General features: G+C 35.8%; 1 protein-coding gene across 1 annotated transcript in view; it reads right to left on the bottom strand.

Annotated features, from left to right (window-relative positions):
* Nucleotides 1-15,478, bottom strand: part of HBS1L (HBS1 like translational GTPase) — a 62,290-nt gene that overhangs the window by 32,980 nt on the left and 13,832 nt on the right. The gene's annotated exons all lie outside the window — the stretch shown is intronic.

Raw genomic sequence — 15,478 nt, 5'->3', positions numbered from 1 at the left:
AGCAGCCTTTCATGGAGCGCCTCCGATAGCACAGAAACATCACCTAACTCTAATAAAAATGCTACACGTGAAAAAAAAAATCAAAATAAAATGTTACTTTAGCATTTAAATTGTACCAGTTCAAAACACTCATTTTTAGGAAAATGCATGACATTATACTATTATGAACTGCAATGTACAAATGGATGCTACCTAACATCCACAGCACTTATGAAAATAATGCAACAGCCCAAAATAATAGAAAAGGCAACTTGCTAAGTCACCTCCCAGTGCTGAGACACAGCCATTCTAAAGATACTACTAAAACCAGTTCTCCAAACAAGAACACTGAACTTTTTCTTTTTAAAAGAAAGGTTATTTCCTAAAAGAAACCACAGTCAGGGGTTTTCCAGGTAGCTTCATCTTCTTGTTTAAACTATTACCTTCTCTGCAAAGTTTCAGACAGTGAATTTGATTTTTTTTTTCATGAAACTGGGAGTAGGCATTTTCACTGAAAAATGCTGAAAATATAAATGTCTGCTTGCACCTGACTACAAGAATTTTCTTGTTTTGTTTTTAAGGTTTGATACAGCAGGAGGGAGGAGGGATACAACAGGCTATTGAGTGATTTTTCTGAGTATCTCCAGCACGGGCCAGTTCTCTATGGCCCACAACATACAAACAGCACAATTTGCTCCTCCAAGGCTGAAGTTTCAGAAACATTTTGCTTCACTACATGCAGTTGGAACAGCTGGATGTACAGTGGGCACAGACAGAAGGGCTGGCAGCCTCACTTGTTAGAGTCAGCTGGCACTTCTCATTGCTCAGGCTTTACTTTCAATGCTTGAAATTGTCAGCAAGTAGAACTCCTTTGTCCAAAAATTAATTTGTTCAAGAGAGGTACCTGCCTGGGGCTGATTTTTTTTTTTCCTTCCAGACAGGGAGAACAGGGAAACTGGAAAAGATGAGACAGAACAGTTTATTTTCAAAAATGGCAAGTGAAGAAATTATTATTTGTATAAATTAAATTTTTCAAGTGATCTTTTCACCTTCTGAAAAGCCACTCAATTTGGCCTTAGAGAACAGTATGCACATGCTCTTATAGCTTAAGTGTTAACAACTAAATACTCAAAATACTTCACGAACATTTGATATGTGGTTGCTGTTGCTAGTTTTGACCAGGACAGACTCGGCTGTGACACCTGAGAGCAAACCCTACCTCTCCTGTGGTTTCTGTAGTTTCCCACCACATCAGTAAACTGGAGGCGTGAATCTGCCTCGGATAATCATAAAAACTAAACAAAACTGGGGGGCAAGAGAAAGAAAACAACAGTACAGTCAGCACTGGCAAGCAGCAGGACAAGCAGATTATCAAGGACAGACCAGAGACTACAAGAATGAAAATCAATAAAGCAGAGAAGCTACAGTGACTACAAAAAAAAAAATGACAATATGAGTTGACAGCCTAACTTGGGGAAAAAACAGCATGTAAGGAGAGGGAGAAAGAAAGAGGCCACATACTCAGTGGCATGTTACATGCAGAGCTGAACATGAACAAAGGAAGAAGAGGATCAGAACTGAAAATGAACACAAACTATGGGTGGAAAAAATTGAATGTGGAAAAGAATCACAGTAAATGACTGGAAAATAGGCAGGAAACCGAGAATGGCCAGATAAGGGGTTTGGAATGATAAAGTGGAAAAAACGGAACTACAATGAAAAATTTGGAATGACATACGGAAATATTGTGTTTAGGGCACAAACAGGAATTAAATAAAAAATTTGAACATCACTAAATAAATCAGAGGATGAGAAGAACATGGGTACTGACATTAGATCAGGTGGAAGTGGATGAGGTGGAGTGTGTTTTAACAAGGCAATAACACATTTTCTTTCCTGCCTGAAACTTGGCCAAAATTTCTGCCATCAACACTTCCTCCTCAACTGATGCCAAATAATCCAGAACAGAGCAGTCAGCTACAGCTGCACTCTCTTGCTCTTCTTACCAGAAATAAACACCTTTCCATGGAACTTTACTCAAATTCATATCTGAGTATTCAAATACTCAAGCAATACACAATTAATTTTACCTACTAGAGGTATTTTTTCCCTGTGATTATTGTAATAATTCAGTTGAATGGCATTCATTTACATTAGAATATCTGATGTCCCACAGAAACCTAATGTCTCAGAGAATGGTTTAATATGTATTTTTATACAAAACTTTTTACTGAGCTCTACTACATCTGTGAGCATTCAGTGTTTTAGCAAATTAAACTTTTATGTCTCAATATCTGGATGCTTAACACGACCTTCCAATCAGCATCCATCTCTAACAAGTTGCACTTAAAGCAACATAGATCAACAAAGGAACACACAGTTCAGCTCTATATGTAGACCACTGGTATGGTCTTTCCCGAAACATGGATTATTGGTCTGGTTTAAATTCACAGTTAATATATTAGGGGAAGGAAAGGCACTGTCACTGGATTAAAACACTCAAGATTTCCTATTTCACTAAGCCAACGCCTCCCATGTAAAAGTCCGGAGACCTGCTGTGCAGAAAGGCGATCTGGGGGGGTGTCTGTTTTCTTCTAGAGATTACACAAACATCAGCCGCCTCCTTTTGATGTTTCTGATACGTAAACACGTAAAGGTCCAATAGGAATTCACAACAATCAAAACAGAGACTTTCTCATCTGTCAAGTTTTTGTAAAGAATGTCCCTGCGGTATTTCTCATGCCTACTGCTTATAGGTAAATGGACTAAAATCCAGTCCTTCACATAATCGTAACTCAGTACAACTCATCCTGTAACTACTGAAACCTGTTTTGTGGGAGGTGCATTGCTTCGCACTCTAGCAATGCCAATGATGCCCCTTCTCAATCCGTAACTGAAGCTACGATCTGCTGTAAAAATAATTTATTAGACATCTTCAGTTGTTCTGTAACAGCACCTTTACTCTCCCACACATACACAACTGTAAGTCGTTGGTGGTGTTTTCTAATTCAACGAATTTTTCTTAAATGACTGTGAATTGTCTTTCACTGAGATTTAGAAAAACCTCGGTCTGGTATTTCTGAAGTGCAGCTTCCTACCATAAATGGTCATGTAAAGAGCAGAGTCAGCACTATAGGCAGGATAACCCTAAAAAGATATCCCCTTTAGCCAGTCACTTAATCGAACAGAATACACAGAGTCCATGCAAATTACCAGAATTTCTGTTAAAACCCTGGCCCAAAATGAGTGTGTAAAACTGAAAGTACAATATGTACATTCTACTACAATTATATTGAATTTCCAAAAATAACAGAGAGCAATTTCAGGTTTAATTCTTAGCTAATATTATAATGCCAGAGGATGGTGCTATTTCCCTCTACATCATCCAGGTAATTCAGAAATAACACCAGGCCCTTTACACATTGACGTTTTCTACGCAAGTGCATTCCTGTTGATTGCAGGAGTGCAAGGCATTTGACAAAATAATGCTTTTTTCCTCATCCACAACTTCTAGTTATGCACCAAAATTACTACAGTGTGAAACAGAAGTTTAAATATTCTATTCTAAATAAGAATTTTTAAAAACATAAAAATTCTATATGAGTGAACAGGAAAAGCATACTGGCAAAATGATAGTATATAAAAAGTAAAATCATCTTACATCTGTTCAACTATTCCACAACCACTGCAAGCTCTCTGGAGAAACTTAATGAGGCAGCCTTTTAAAGTTAAGGAAGAAAAAATATATTTACTAGTCCCAAGCAATTAAGTATGCTGAAGCTGCAAGTACTTTCAGCATTTATAAGTTCTGGAAAATTTTATTTTGCAAACTTTTATTGTAGTGAGATGTTCGAGGTAAGATTAGCTAAAACCTTATTTAATTTAATTTTCTCTGAATTCTTACCTCTCCTACTCTGGTGACATTACAACCACACTAAACCCTGACTGGGCCAGAGAGCTTCTATTGGAGAATTAATCCATTTTTTTTTCTTAAAAGTCAGTCAAATTTGCAAGTTTTCATTTGTCCATACATTCACTTACTTCTCCACAAAGTCAGCTCTGTATAAGAAAAATACATGTACTTGATAGCTCTCCAGGTTTTCAGGGATGGCAGTGCAGATTGCAATGTCACAGCATAGGGCACATTTCAGAGGGGAAGATGTGTGGCTTCAGAGGACCGAAAGAATAACTAAATCATATATCAAGAATTTAACAAGTATTGAAAAAAGCAGTTGAGGGGCTTATGTAAGACATGATTCAATGAACCAAAAATGTTCAACAGGTTGAGCATGGTTTAAAAGAAAAAAAGAAAAGTCCAGCAGTATAGCAATTATTGAAAAGACTATGTATGCACACACACACCCTTACTGTAAACTGAAACACAAATGCATTTAACAGCAAAAAACAGGAATTGTTCATGAGTACAGGGAAGACAGACTCATTGACTGACACTGACTTTTGCATTTCTGCTTGCCAGGTTATGGTATTTAAATAGCAAATCCTCAGAAATGTCCCCTTTTAGTGAGTGTTTTTTTCCTTTAAAAGACAAAAGATAGACATATGCTACTTACATATTTTACAAAAAGTCAGCCAAAGACTCCAATTTGGAGAGCTTTACCTATAATGAAGATGAAAGGAAACGACAGTATGCATTAGCATTTCATCAAAGGTAAAGATGGTAGGAATGGTGGTACGGGTTTGCCAACAGAAACAGGACTGAAAAGACGGAAGCACATTATGGGGAACACTTCACATTTCAAGTGTTTTTACTTTGCATTGTGACAAAACTGACTTATTGATCATCCTTGCCATGTCCACCACCACCTCCTGTTCAACAGAGGTGGAGACATCTTCCCAAGGCAGTACTTGGGACACTTCTCTGAGATTGGTAGAGCCAGGTACAAAGGCCTTACTATAACCAACAGAAACTGATGATATATGTCATCCACAGCACAGTTCAGACTCCTGACAGTTTTTTCAGGAGTTGTTTTTGCACTTCACCAAGCTACAAACCTCCAATTAAAAATTATTTCACTATAGACTCCTAATTATTTCACTGTAGACTAGCTTTGGGTGTGAGCCTTAGTTTCAAAACAACCTTCTTTGTGTGGGATGTTCAGCATTTGTTCATATACAGAACTCAAAGCAGACCTATCTTGCATTTTTTGGTACAAACACTTAAACGCTGGTTAAATTCTCTAGTCCATGACCATAGCAGAGACTTGAACTCAACAAGAATTGCTTCAGGACATTGCTCTGCTTCCACTACGACAGAAAATTCCTACTGAAGAAAAAGAAACTAAGGTACAAAGTTACAGAACCTTTTCTATATGAACCACAAATATTCTTAAAACAAGCAAGGTACCAAAGTGTACAGCAGCCCTCTAAATTCAAAACTACCATTACATACAAGAACACAAAGAGAAAGTCATTGCTGACAAAATCCCACCCTGTAATACGATGAAAACTACTGTGCTATTATAAATCCCAAAATAAAAACTATTAAAATATATTCGTTTGACCAAAGAAATTAGATAAGGTTGTTTTCCAAATTGCCACTTAATGTTTTTGGTGCTCGTGTTTTTTGACCACGAGAGATTTTAATAAACCAAGGAAACTGGCAAGGAAAAAGCTGACAGTATTCACCAGAATGGAAAGAATGATGCTGGAAGGCAGGTTCCAATGAAGATGAAACCAGTAAAACACAAGACTCACACTGTACAAGCTGGTCGGCTTTGCAGAAACAACTATGTTCTATGCAAGGCCTCCAGCTCAGTAAATAAGCAACGTCTTTTACTCTGGATGGAAAAAAGTTTCTGAAGGAACAAGAATAAGCAGTGAAATAGGAACTAGCAAGTTACACATAATAGGTGCTCTCACCTTTTAAGGCAGTCGAGCAGAACAGCAGCTGTCTGTGTGCCCCCAAGACAATGGGAACCTTTCTTTGGCACAAGTGTTTGTGGCTTTGCACATGGATACCTTTACTTAAGATAAGTAGCTAACTATTGCAAACAAAATTTTTAAAGAAAACAACAAGATGTCTGCTCACATGAACAAATAATAGAGCTGATGGAATGATGCAAAAGATACCTCTGATAGCCAGTGAGCTCTAAATATATAAGAACTTCCAGACCTAGCAGCTGATAAGCCCCCGATTACAAGAGTTGTATCAAAAGATGGAGGATAGAGTAGGAGAGATGATGTTTTACATGGTTTTACAAAACAGCATAGTTCAAAGGTACTGTAACTTGAAAATCCCCATTTTTTGCTATTCTAATCAGTTTGTTAATATCCAAAACTTAAGCAGCTACTGGAAATGTATAACCCCATAAAAGGTTAAATGATACATTAACTGCATTTATTTTTAAAAGCTGTGAATCTTAAACAGTTGAACATGTACATTTTAAAGCCACCTGAACAATTACGTGAAGACAAAAATGTTAAACATGTCCAGTTTTTTACCATTTTTAATATATCAGAAAGAATAAATGTTAAGAAAGGACAAGTTGTAAACAAAAGGCATTAAAAATGCATTGTTCTCCTTTGCACATGCAAATGAGGTAAAGTTAACTATTTCACACAATCTGTTCAAAGGAAATTTGCTGAGTGAACATACACCTTTTATAGGACTTGTTTTACTAGGACTAAATGTAAAATAATGAAGCAAAACACATACACTTATCAAAACAGAACAATTAAGAAGGTGCTGTGTTTCTTTTTTTCCTCCAAATTAGAGACTATTATCGATCAAGTACCTGCTCTTCTCCGATTTCAGATTAAGGGGTGGTGCCATTAGTTTAATTTTCCATTATTCTAAACTACAAAATATTAGCTTTTTAAAAAAAATCAACCGCAGGATCACAGAAATTTCAGAAACACTACTTAAAGTTTTAGCACTTTTTCTTCTATCCAACTCAGCCTAATTAAAAAGAGATGAGATTTATAAATTCTTTCTATGTAGATGGGATGGTTTAAGTATTCTGTTGACATTCAACATCAATTTTAAAAAGGTAACACCAGGAGAAATCACTTCAGATTTCTTCCTTCTAGCTGAATTCTGTTTTCTGTGTCTTCTTACATGATGAAATCAAAGGCTGTAGGTTCACGATCAAACAAGATGTTTCTAAAATATGCTCATAACCTACCAATTCCATACAAAAGATTACATTTTACAATGTGCTGGTATTTAACAGTGTGCTCTCCCTATTTTCTATATGAGATACCATGTAAAATCGGAACATCTTCCCATTGTCATCTGAAATCTTACTCCTCTCCTTGATGTTATTTTCCACTTACGGTGGAACATGTGAAGAGAAACAAAGGGAAATGTGGCTTAAAGTCTGGTCACATTGTTATCTATCAGTCTTTGGTACTATATCCATAACAATGGGTCATATGAAGAGGTGCTATTCCACATGTGACTGCTCTCTACTGGAAGACACTTTGATTGGTCATAATTATTCTAGAAAACCAGCATTTTCTTCTACCTTACTACAGGGATTCAAAGCTCAGCTTTTCTGACATAGCTTGCTACATCACCACTAGCAGGTGTTGCTGGTAGACTTTCCAGATATTCCTGTGTTGTTTAAGGACCTTTTTTTTTTTCACTGTGTATTCCTCCTAAACATGACCAACTCCTGCCATTTGGAAAAAAAGAGCACAATCTCATTTTTGTCCTCAGTGCTACACAGATGAAAGTTCAATAGATCACAGACAAACCTATTTAACAGCAGCCATCTTTAACAAAAGACAGATAATAACTAAATACATTCATAGCAGAGCATGACCACTTTCTCAAAGCATGGCTTTGATGCAAGCTGTTAGATAAAGCAGTCTGAAACTACCATAATTTACTGCCACATAATTTTCTTCTGTTTTGTTTCTGTAAAATTTTCTGTTTGTCTTCTCTGTCATATCGACAGGCTTCCTTTAATACTAATTGAAGGCACTCTGCTCATTTCCTAAATAAACAGAATTAGTTTGTCACACTGCTGTCTTGCCCTGTTCACATATAGAGTACATTTAAGCAAAAGCAGAAATGCACAGGAAGAAATGGCTATTAAAAATACAAAGAATAAGGAGAAATAAAAGCTTTAGCATTCTTTGTTATTTAAATGCGTCGGTGGCAACACATTTACAGACAAAGAATCTTTGAAACCTACGTGTGAAACTGTTGAAGATCTCTGAATCTAACTTGCAAAACAAACTCAAGCTGCATCAAGGCAGTAAACTTATCGAGCCTACTCAATTTATCTGCAGTCCAGAACTTCCAGAGTATTAAAAACAACGTATTAACAGAAAGAAAAAAAAGGCAAACAAGTTCACACACCTATTACCACAATTTTAGAGAAAAATCTTAAGCTAACTGAAAAGCCATGAAAGCAATTTTCCTGGCCCACCACTATATACCACAGTGTTTGCGTAAACACTTAGCTACAACAGATTATACACCAGAAAGACAGACCAGTAGCAATGGACATTATTAGGGATTTAGTGAATTCAACATTAATTACACGATAAAGCTGACAGTGGGGCTTTCAGTAGCTAACTGATATAAAAATCCTAATATTAAGCTCTAATTGTATTTATCATGGAAACTGTTGTGAGGAGAAGTGCAGGTACTGGCCAAACTGAAGTAAGCAAGGTAGAACTAAGCCACTTGACATACATAGCAGCATACATTTAAGAAGCACAATACATTAAAAAAAAAAAAAAAAATCTGTTCTGCATAAGTAATGTATTCACTTACATAGTTAAGTTTTCACTTTTTAATTGCAGCCTGTTTTACATTATCTGCATTACTAATCTACACTTGCATTCTTTATGTATATTATTACTTGGAAAATTTCTTTATTCCACATTTTCCTATGAACTACTCTGGCGCCAGCCAAATATATCCGAATTCCAGAGTTATCAAAGATGAACTTGTTTAATTATGTCTAGAAAAATGGAGACTGAACACCACCATAGTCTGAATACGGGAGACCTATATTTGGAATATAAGAACCTATGTATACATGTGATGTGAACATAGCACTGGAGGCTTTACTCCTCATTGCTAAAATCATTGAGAGACACAAACTGATTTATAAAAAGCTGCATATCTGCGTTTAGAAGAAAAACTGAATATACTAAAATGCAACCTGTAGTTTTAAATAAGCTTTTACGGGCTTTTCAGATGCAGACAAAAGCCAGGAAAAGTTCATTTATCAGTCGGAAGTAGTTTTTTCACTCTACGGTGACTTTAGAGAGGAACTTGCATGCATTCACGTTCATTGCTTAACATTTTCCTCTTCATGGCTGCAGTGGATGGTGAGAAAATTCATGTTTACATTAGTATCTGCAAGCACACAGGCAGCATCGACAACCTTATAACGGCTTGTTTGTATACATATGTTATCAGAAAAATAGTGTTAAAACATAACATTCAAATAACATTTTTGCCTGAAAAATATTTACTTAAAATCTCTAAGTGGCACTTTTCATCCTTTTTTCAACTTAAGCACTCAGGAGCTCTTTATGTATATGCAATTTCACCATCTTGCCTGCTTGACAAGTCACTCATTTTCCTGTTTATGCGGGTCAGCAATAGGGACGAGGAAAACATTAAAAATAGGAAAATGTGATTCTAAAACCACAAAAACTGGTAACAAGGACTCAAACAAGGAGTACCCAAAACAACTTAACTCCATTTGGAATTAATTAGATATACAATTTCCATTTAGACTGAGCTTTCAGATGCAGTAAAAATACAGAAGAACTGAAGCAACGACCAGTCAGAGCTCTTCCATATCTCTGCCAACTGAGTGTCCCAGCTTCTGCAGAGGCAGGTATTTTCCATATTAAAGTTACCTAGTTTTCTAAGTCTTTGGCATGAATTTCTACCAGGGATTCTGACGCTAAGATCATGAGTTTTAAGTTTAATGGCCACTTCAGGTATCACAAGTACAACAGAAGGAGGGAACCTGGTACTTTAAGCATTTGTAACTGTCCACTCTGAGGACCGAAATGCTAGTTTTATGGAAGAATACAGAAGGTGAGATAATGACAAATAGATAATATTTTATCACCCAAGAACAAAATAGTTCAGGCGCAAACAGAGGCACACAAGTAGCTGGTGGGTAGCATTTCTGTTGGTATATATGGGGAATAATACACTAGACTATGCAACTAATGTCTTTTATAACAATATTAAATCATATAGAATGCAAAATGATACCGCAGAAACGCAATCAGAAGACAATACAGAGATAAGGTAGGTAGTGATAACACAAATTTTACAGGGAAGGAACAATAGAGTTTGTAGTGAAAGACACGTAGCACAAACAGACAGAGTAAAGTGGTTTTGTGTTTTAAGCCTGCATTTTTACACCTTCCTGACTTTTACCTTTTAACTTAATTTCTGAATTTTTTACACGTTTCCTATTAGCATTCAAGCTCCTTTTCATCAGTAACCAATATATTTTAAATGGATTCTTCTGCTCCCCCAGTTTTGGATTTGATATGCCTATATTTCTGTTTAGATGTCTTACTAGTTTCCACAGCTGAAATACATTGGTTTACCACTGGAAATGCTACTGTCTCAGCCTTATCAACAGCCTTGCCTTGAGTACTTGAGTACTCAAGTGCAAACTTCAGGTAGGACTTAAAATGTTTAAACTGATATAGAGCAGCGCTACAGCAGCAATCATTCATCCTTAAAACTTAACAGGATTTAAAAAAAAATAACAAAACACGTGAATCTAACCATACATTCCTGGCACTCCAGCATTCACATCTGACAACTTAGTAAATTCTTCATTTTATCTTTTAAAGACACAGAGAAAACCAACTGACAGTTGATCTTTGCTATGACCTGAAGGGACTGAGATAGAGGGTCACTGTAAGAACAAGTGGAGCCACCGTCTCCCCAGGATCTCTGGTTCTTCTGGAATACCAGAATTCTAAAAAGGACACAATCATTTTTAGTTTTATCTAAGCTCTTTTAGCTTGCAAGCAAAACACGCAACTTTCACGCATGACATAATCAACTGCGAAAATTATCGACTTTGTATTGGTTTACACTTTGTCTGAGAAAAAAGTAAACCAAACTAGTGTTAAAGGACCATAAAAGAACACTCTGAAAAAGCCTGGAGTGTCATTTTTTCCAGTGTAGGTGTACAGTATGTATGAGGAGAAGCTCAAAAAGGTATCTCAAAGGATTTTGAAAAGCTTTTCATTGCTGGTGACACATTTTTCCCTGAAATAAGCCACTTCCTTTCCAAAACCCACACAACACCTCAGTGTCAAGATTCAGTAACTTCTCGAAGTCTGTGTATATATTTTTCTTACAGAAAACACGGAAGTCTTAAAGTCTAAATACTTTCCATGATTTAAGATATAACTATATCATCAGTCATGTCAGATTTCAAACATTTCCATTCAGTAAAGAACACATTCTCTTTGTCCCAGGCTGAACACATGCCGCATCTGAGTGTCATGAAGTACAATGGGCCCTCATCACTATCGCAGGCATTTGAGACCTGTCATGATACTGAAAAGTTAGCACAGCCAGTTGAAGTTGAGGACAAAAATTTCTTCTGAGCTACCTGCACATAAATAATGGATTTTCTAATGTGCAAAATCAAAGCATAGTATGATAAACCTGAGGGACTCTAAGCTAATGATAATACACTGTACATCACCATTAAACTTTAGAATGTTTGCTCCTCCAGGATTTCTTTGGAATTCTCTCTATAAATAAAATCCAAAGTACCAGTTTGTTTATATTTTCTTTTAAGACTCCCAACTTCGCTTGTCTGTTAACCACAAAACAGAAGTGCTAAAAGTTCTCTGTTAAAGCACAATAATCTGCATTCTGACACTTTGCACTAGGAAGCAGCTGCTATCAAAGTGTGTATCTGTAGCATAAAAAGTCAGAAGACAAAGAAGTATTTGCCCATGGACTGAAAAATGCTCATCATTCTGAACCAAAACCAAACCTTGCTGCATTCAACCGAGTGAAAACAAAAAGCTAATTATATTAAGTCACTGTGGTAATGTTCATGGATTTTTGTTTGTTTGTTACTGGTGTAAAGCAAAAGTGAAGGAAGATATCTATACAGGAGAGGCAAAAACAAATCACAGAAAATTAAGATAAACAACATTAACAAAATGCAATCTAAGCACCTGCTGATTTTACTTGTGGCTTATATTTTTGAAACTGCCTACACTGTCCTTAATACATAAGTCAAAACCCGAATACAGGCATTATAAATAAAAATCATAAATCAAAATGAAATGCCAGTGAAGAAATACCTGCGTCTCTATTAACAGCTGCAAGCAAAGAGTATAGCACAGTATTTAGAAAATTAGACTTAAGCTTGAGACCTGCGCTCTATTCCTAGATTATCTGGCATATAATTAGTAAGGCTTTTCAATTTCCTGTGCCTTACTTTCAATTCTGACTCTTGTCAAAGCTTGTTGCTTATTAAATATTTATACATATATATTCCTATAAAGGCCCTGTTCTTGGTGCTGTTCCTGAGGAATTCACCATAATACAAAATAGCCCGTGCCCCCATAAAGACAGCACAACTATAAGAACAACTTCATTAAAAGACTAGATTCCTTGCTACCCTGACAACAATCCAACTAAAAATGCTCAGTTCACAGTAGCTTTAATTTCCTGCAAGGACTGCACATTTACAGACATCTGACCTTCTTCTTGCTCAGACATCACTAAAACCAAAAATCTTAGTGTCATAAAGTGGTTAACAATTCCGTTAATGGTGCCAAAATGGAATAGAATCTAGCTCACTCACCAGTATCTGTGTTTGTTCTACAATGCTAACACCAGCAAAAAGAAATGAAAATGTAGTTTACCTAGAAAAAGCAGGCAGAAATGAAATGAATATGCACAGAATGCAGATCCTTTTGACTAAGAGGGTACCATTTTTACATACACATTTTTTAGAAATCTGAGCTTTTGTTAAAGGTTTCTCAGAGAAACCATAAAAATTAGCTAAATTTCATGAAACAAAAATTCTTGCTTCTCTTCACCATAGTGAATGCAAACTTACAATAGTGCATTTCAAATTGCAATCTCTGAACGTCACTAATACCCACTGCTGAGGTGAAACAAAGGACACCTGAAAAATGCCACATATGTCACCAGTTAAACAGAAATTTATATTAAGATTCCATTCTTTGATTTATGGACAAAGAGACTCAAAATAGTCAAATGAAATATTAAAATAATATCCATCTTCATCAGCTATTACTTCCATACATTGACATGGTGATGAGTAAATACTCCACAAGAAACTCTCCTCTAAAATCCCCATATTCTCATTACAAAGAGTAAGACAATTTTCACTCAGTCTTCCTAAGTCTGTATTTCTTAACAAATTGTTCGGCAGTTCTTTCAAACTGTATCATTTTAATCTCTGCAGTCTACAACCACTTTACAGGCTCTAGTCATCTTCTGGTCATTTTATTACCAGAAAGTTCTACAGAAGGGCAACGGGTTCTTTTCTAAAGTAATCCTACCAACACTAAGCATCCAAATCAATTACTTGACCAACAAACCACTGATACGCATCAGAAGTCACAATTTTTTTTAATGGACCATTTTTAAGTAAGAAATGTAGCATGTCCACAAACCAAATGAACACTTCCGTAACAACACAGACTCCAGAAAACCATGAACCATTTCATAAGAATCATTCATCTCCACAACCACCCAAAAACACAAACCGCAATTAGCTTTTTACTTTTGGTAAAAATGTATACTTCAGCAAACAGTCTGCATAAAGAAGGAACTGGCTGTATGGCACTGCGATACTAAAACAGAGACCCATTCCCACTGAACTGCATTAGGACAGCAATTTGGGAAGACCAAGAGAGCTGGCTTCAAGAAATAAAATAAATACATCACCATTGCCTTTGACTCTTGTTTCATCACATTGTTTTCTGATGCAGAGTAAACAGAGCAGTTTGACAAAAGGAATTTCTCTGAGTTCCCTACAGAAAATCCTCTGAGGTCAAAATGACCATCAGCACTCAGCAGTATAGATAATTTGGACTGATGACATTTCCTCATCATCTGAACAGCAGCTTGGACACAATGAGTTGAACACAAAATCTAGTTAAGAGTTTATCAGCTGTCTATACTTCACACAAACCAACGAAGTATGTAAATTATCCATAAAAATTCAACTCAATTTCCAAAGAAACTGAAAAGCAGAGAAGTATCCACTTTCAGCACTTCAGAAGTTTATTTTTACTGCATGAATTACAATGTGATGACATTTTTGCCTTTTTTTTTCCTCCTAACCACAATTCATCATCAACATTTAATACAAAAATGCTTTAACAACTTTGAAAAGCTGAGTATTTTAGATAGGAAAGAGATGCGAATGCTTGTGCATATATATAGCCCTAAACTAACTACTGCCTTTGTATAAAGGTACTGTTATAAACTATATACATTTAATATACACAATCTATACAAATATTTTGTACAGTTATTAATTTTTGCAGTAGTACTAGTTGTTCTTTAACTTTTTGCAGAAACGTAGATTTTCAGAAAATGTAGGTTACTGAAAAATGTATTTGAAATACATGATTAGAGAAAATAGGGTAAAACACAAAATTGCAAAGACTACCTCACTGCACCACTCTCTTCAAAATAAGATTTTGAAATGCTATTGCAAAACAGTTCCAGAAATTCAAGTAGCTTTCTGCTTCTGAAGCTTGAGATCCTGAGAACTGTCTGAACAATTCAATGAGAAATTGCTTATAAAGTTATTTCTGAACAGAAAGTAAAAAACAGGTGTATGAAGTTATAATCCAATGTTTTTTTTTTCAATCTGAAGCTTACATTCCTAACATTCTATACTTTTCTCAAAACAAAAGTGTTTTCTGTTGTAATTAACAACCAGCTGAATATAGTTATGTTTAGTCACATCCCAAGGGGTCCAAAGCGTCAATCATTTTTGATATCCCAATGAGGGCTGTTATTTCCCTACCCTTCTCATACTTAGATTTTCAATTTGCCCTGGTTTCCCAAAACAAGTTCAGAGAAATCAGCTACAAAAAGGAAACCCAAAAGAGAAAAATGAAACAGGTATTTAGAGACATGTTAAGAATGTTGTAGCTCTAATTTCCACTTTAACAAAGAGCTTGAGAACTAACTTTACGAAGTTGCTTTTCTCTTATTTCACAGATATCTTTTCTTTTTCAAGATGCAAATAAGGTTTAAAAAAGCTATCAAAATTATTAAAAACACTTTACAAATCCATTTCTAACCAAAAGCAAACTGGAACCTAAACATGGCATCTGAATACACATGAGTACATCTCAATTTTTGCCTTACTTTCTCTAAAAAAATTTTCCATGGAAAGAAGTATGCCCATTAAAACCTAGACAAGAACTGGAGCCTCTTTACACAGTAGACACAATCATTATAGAACATTCAATCACAACACTATCAGGTAAGTTAACAATAAATTGTAAT

Source organism: Streptopelia decaocto (assembly GCF_964273445.1).
Source record: "Streptopelia decaocto genome assembly, chromosome: 3".
In the NCBI taxonomy this organism is placed as follows: Eukaryota; Metazoa; Chordata; class Aves; order Columbiformes; family Columbidae; genus Streptopelia; species Streptopelia decaocto.
This window is presented reverse-complemented; position numbering and strand designations above follow the sequence as displayed.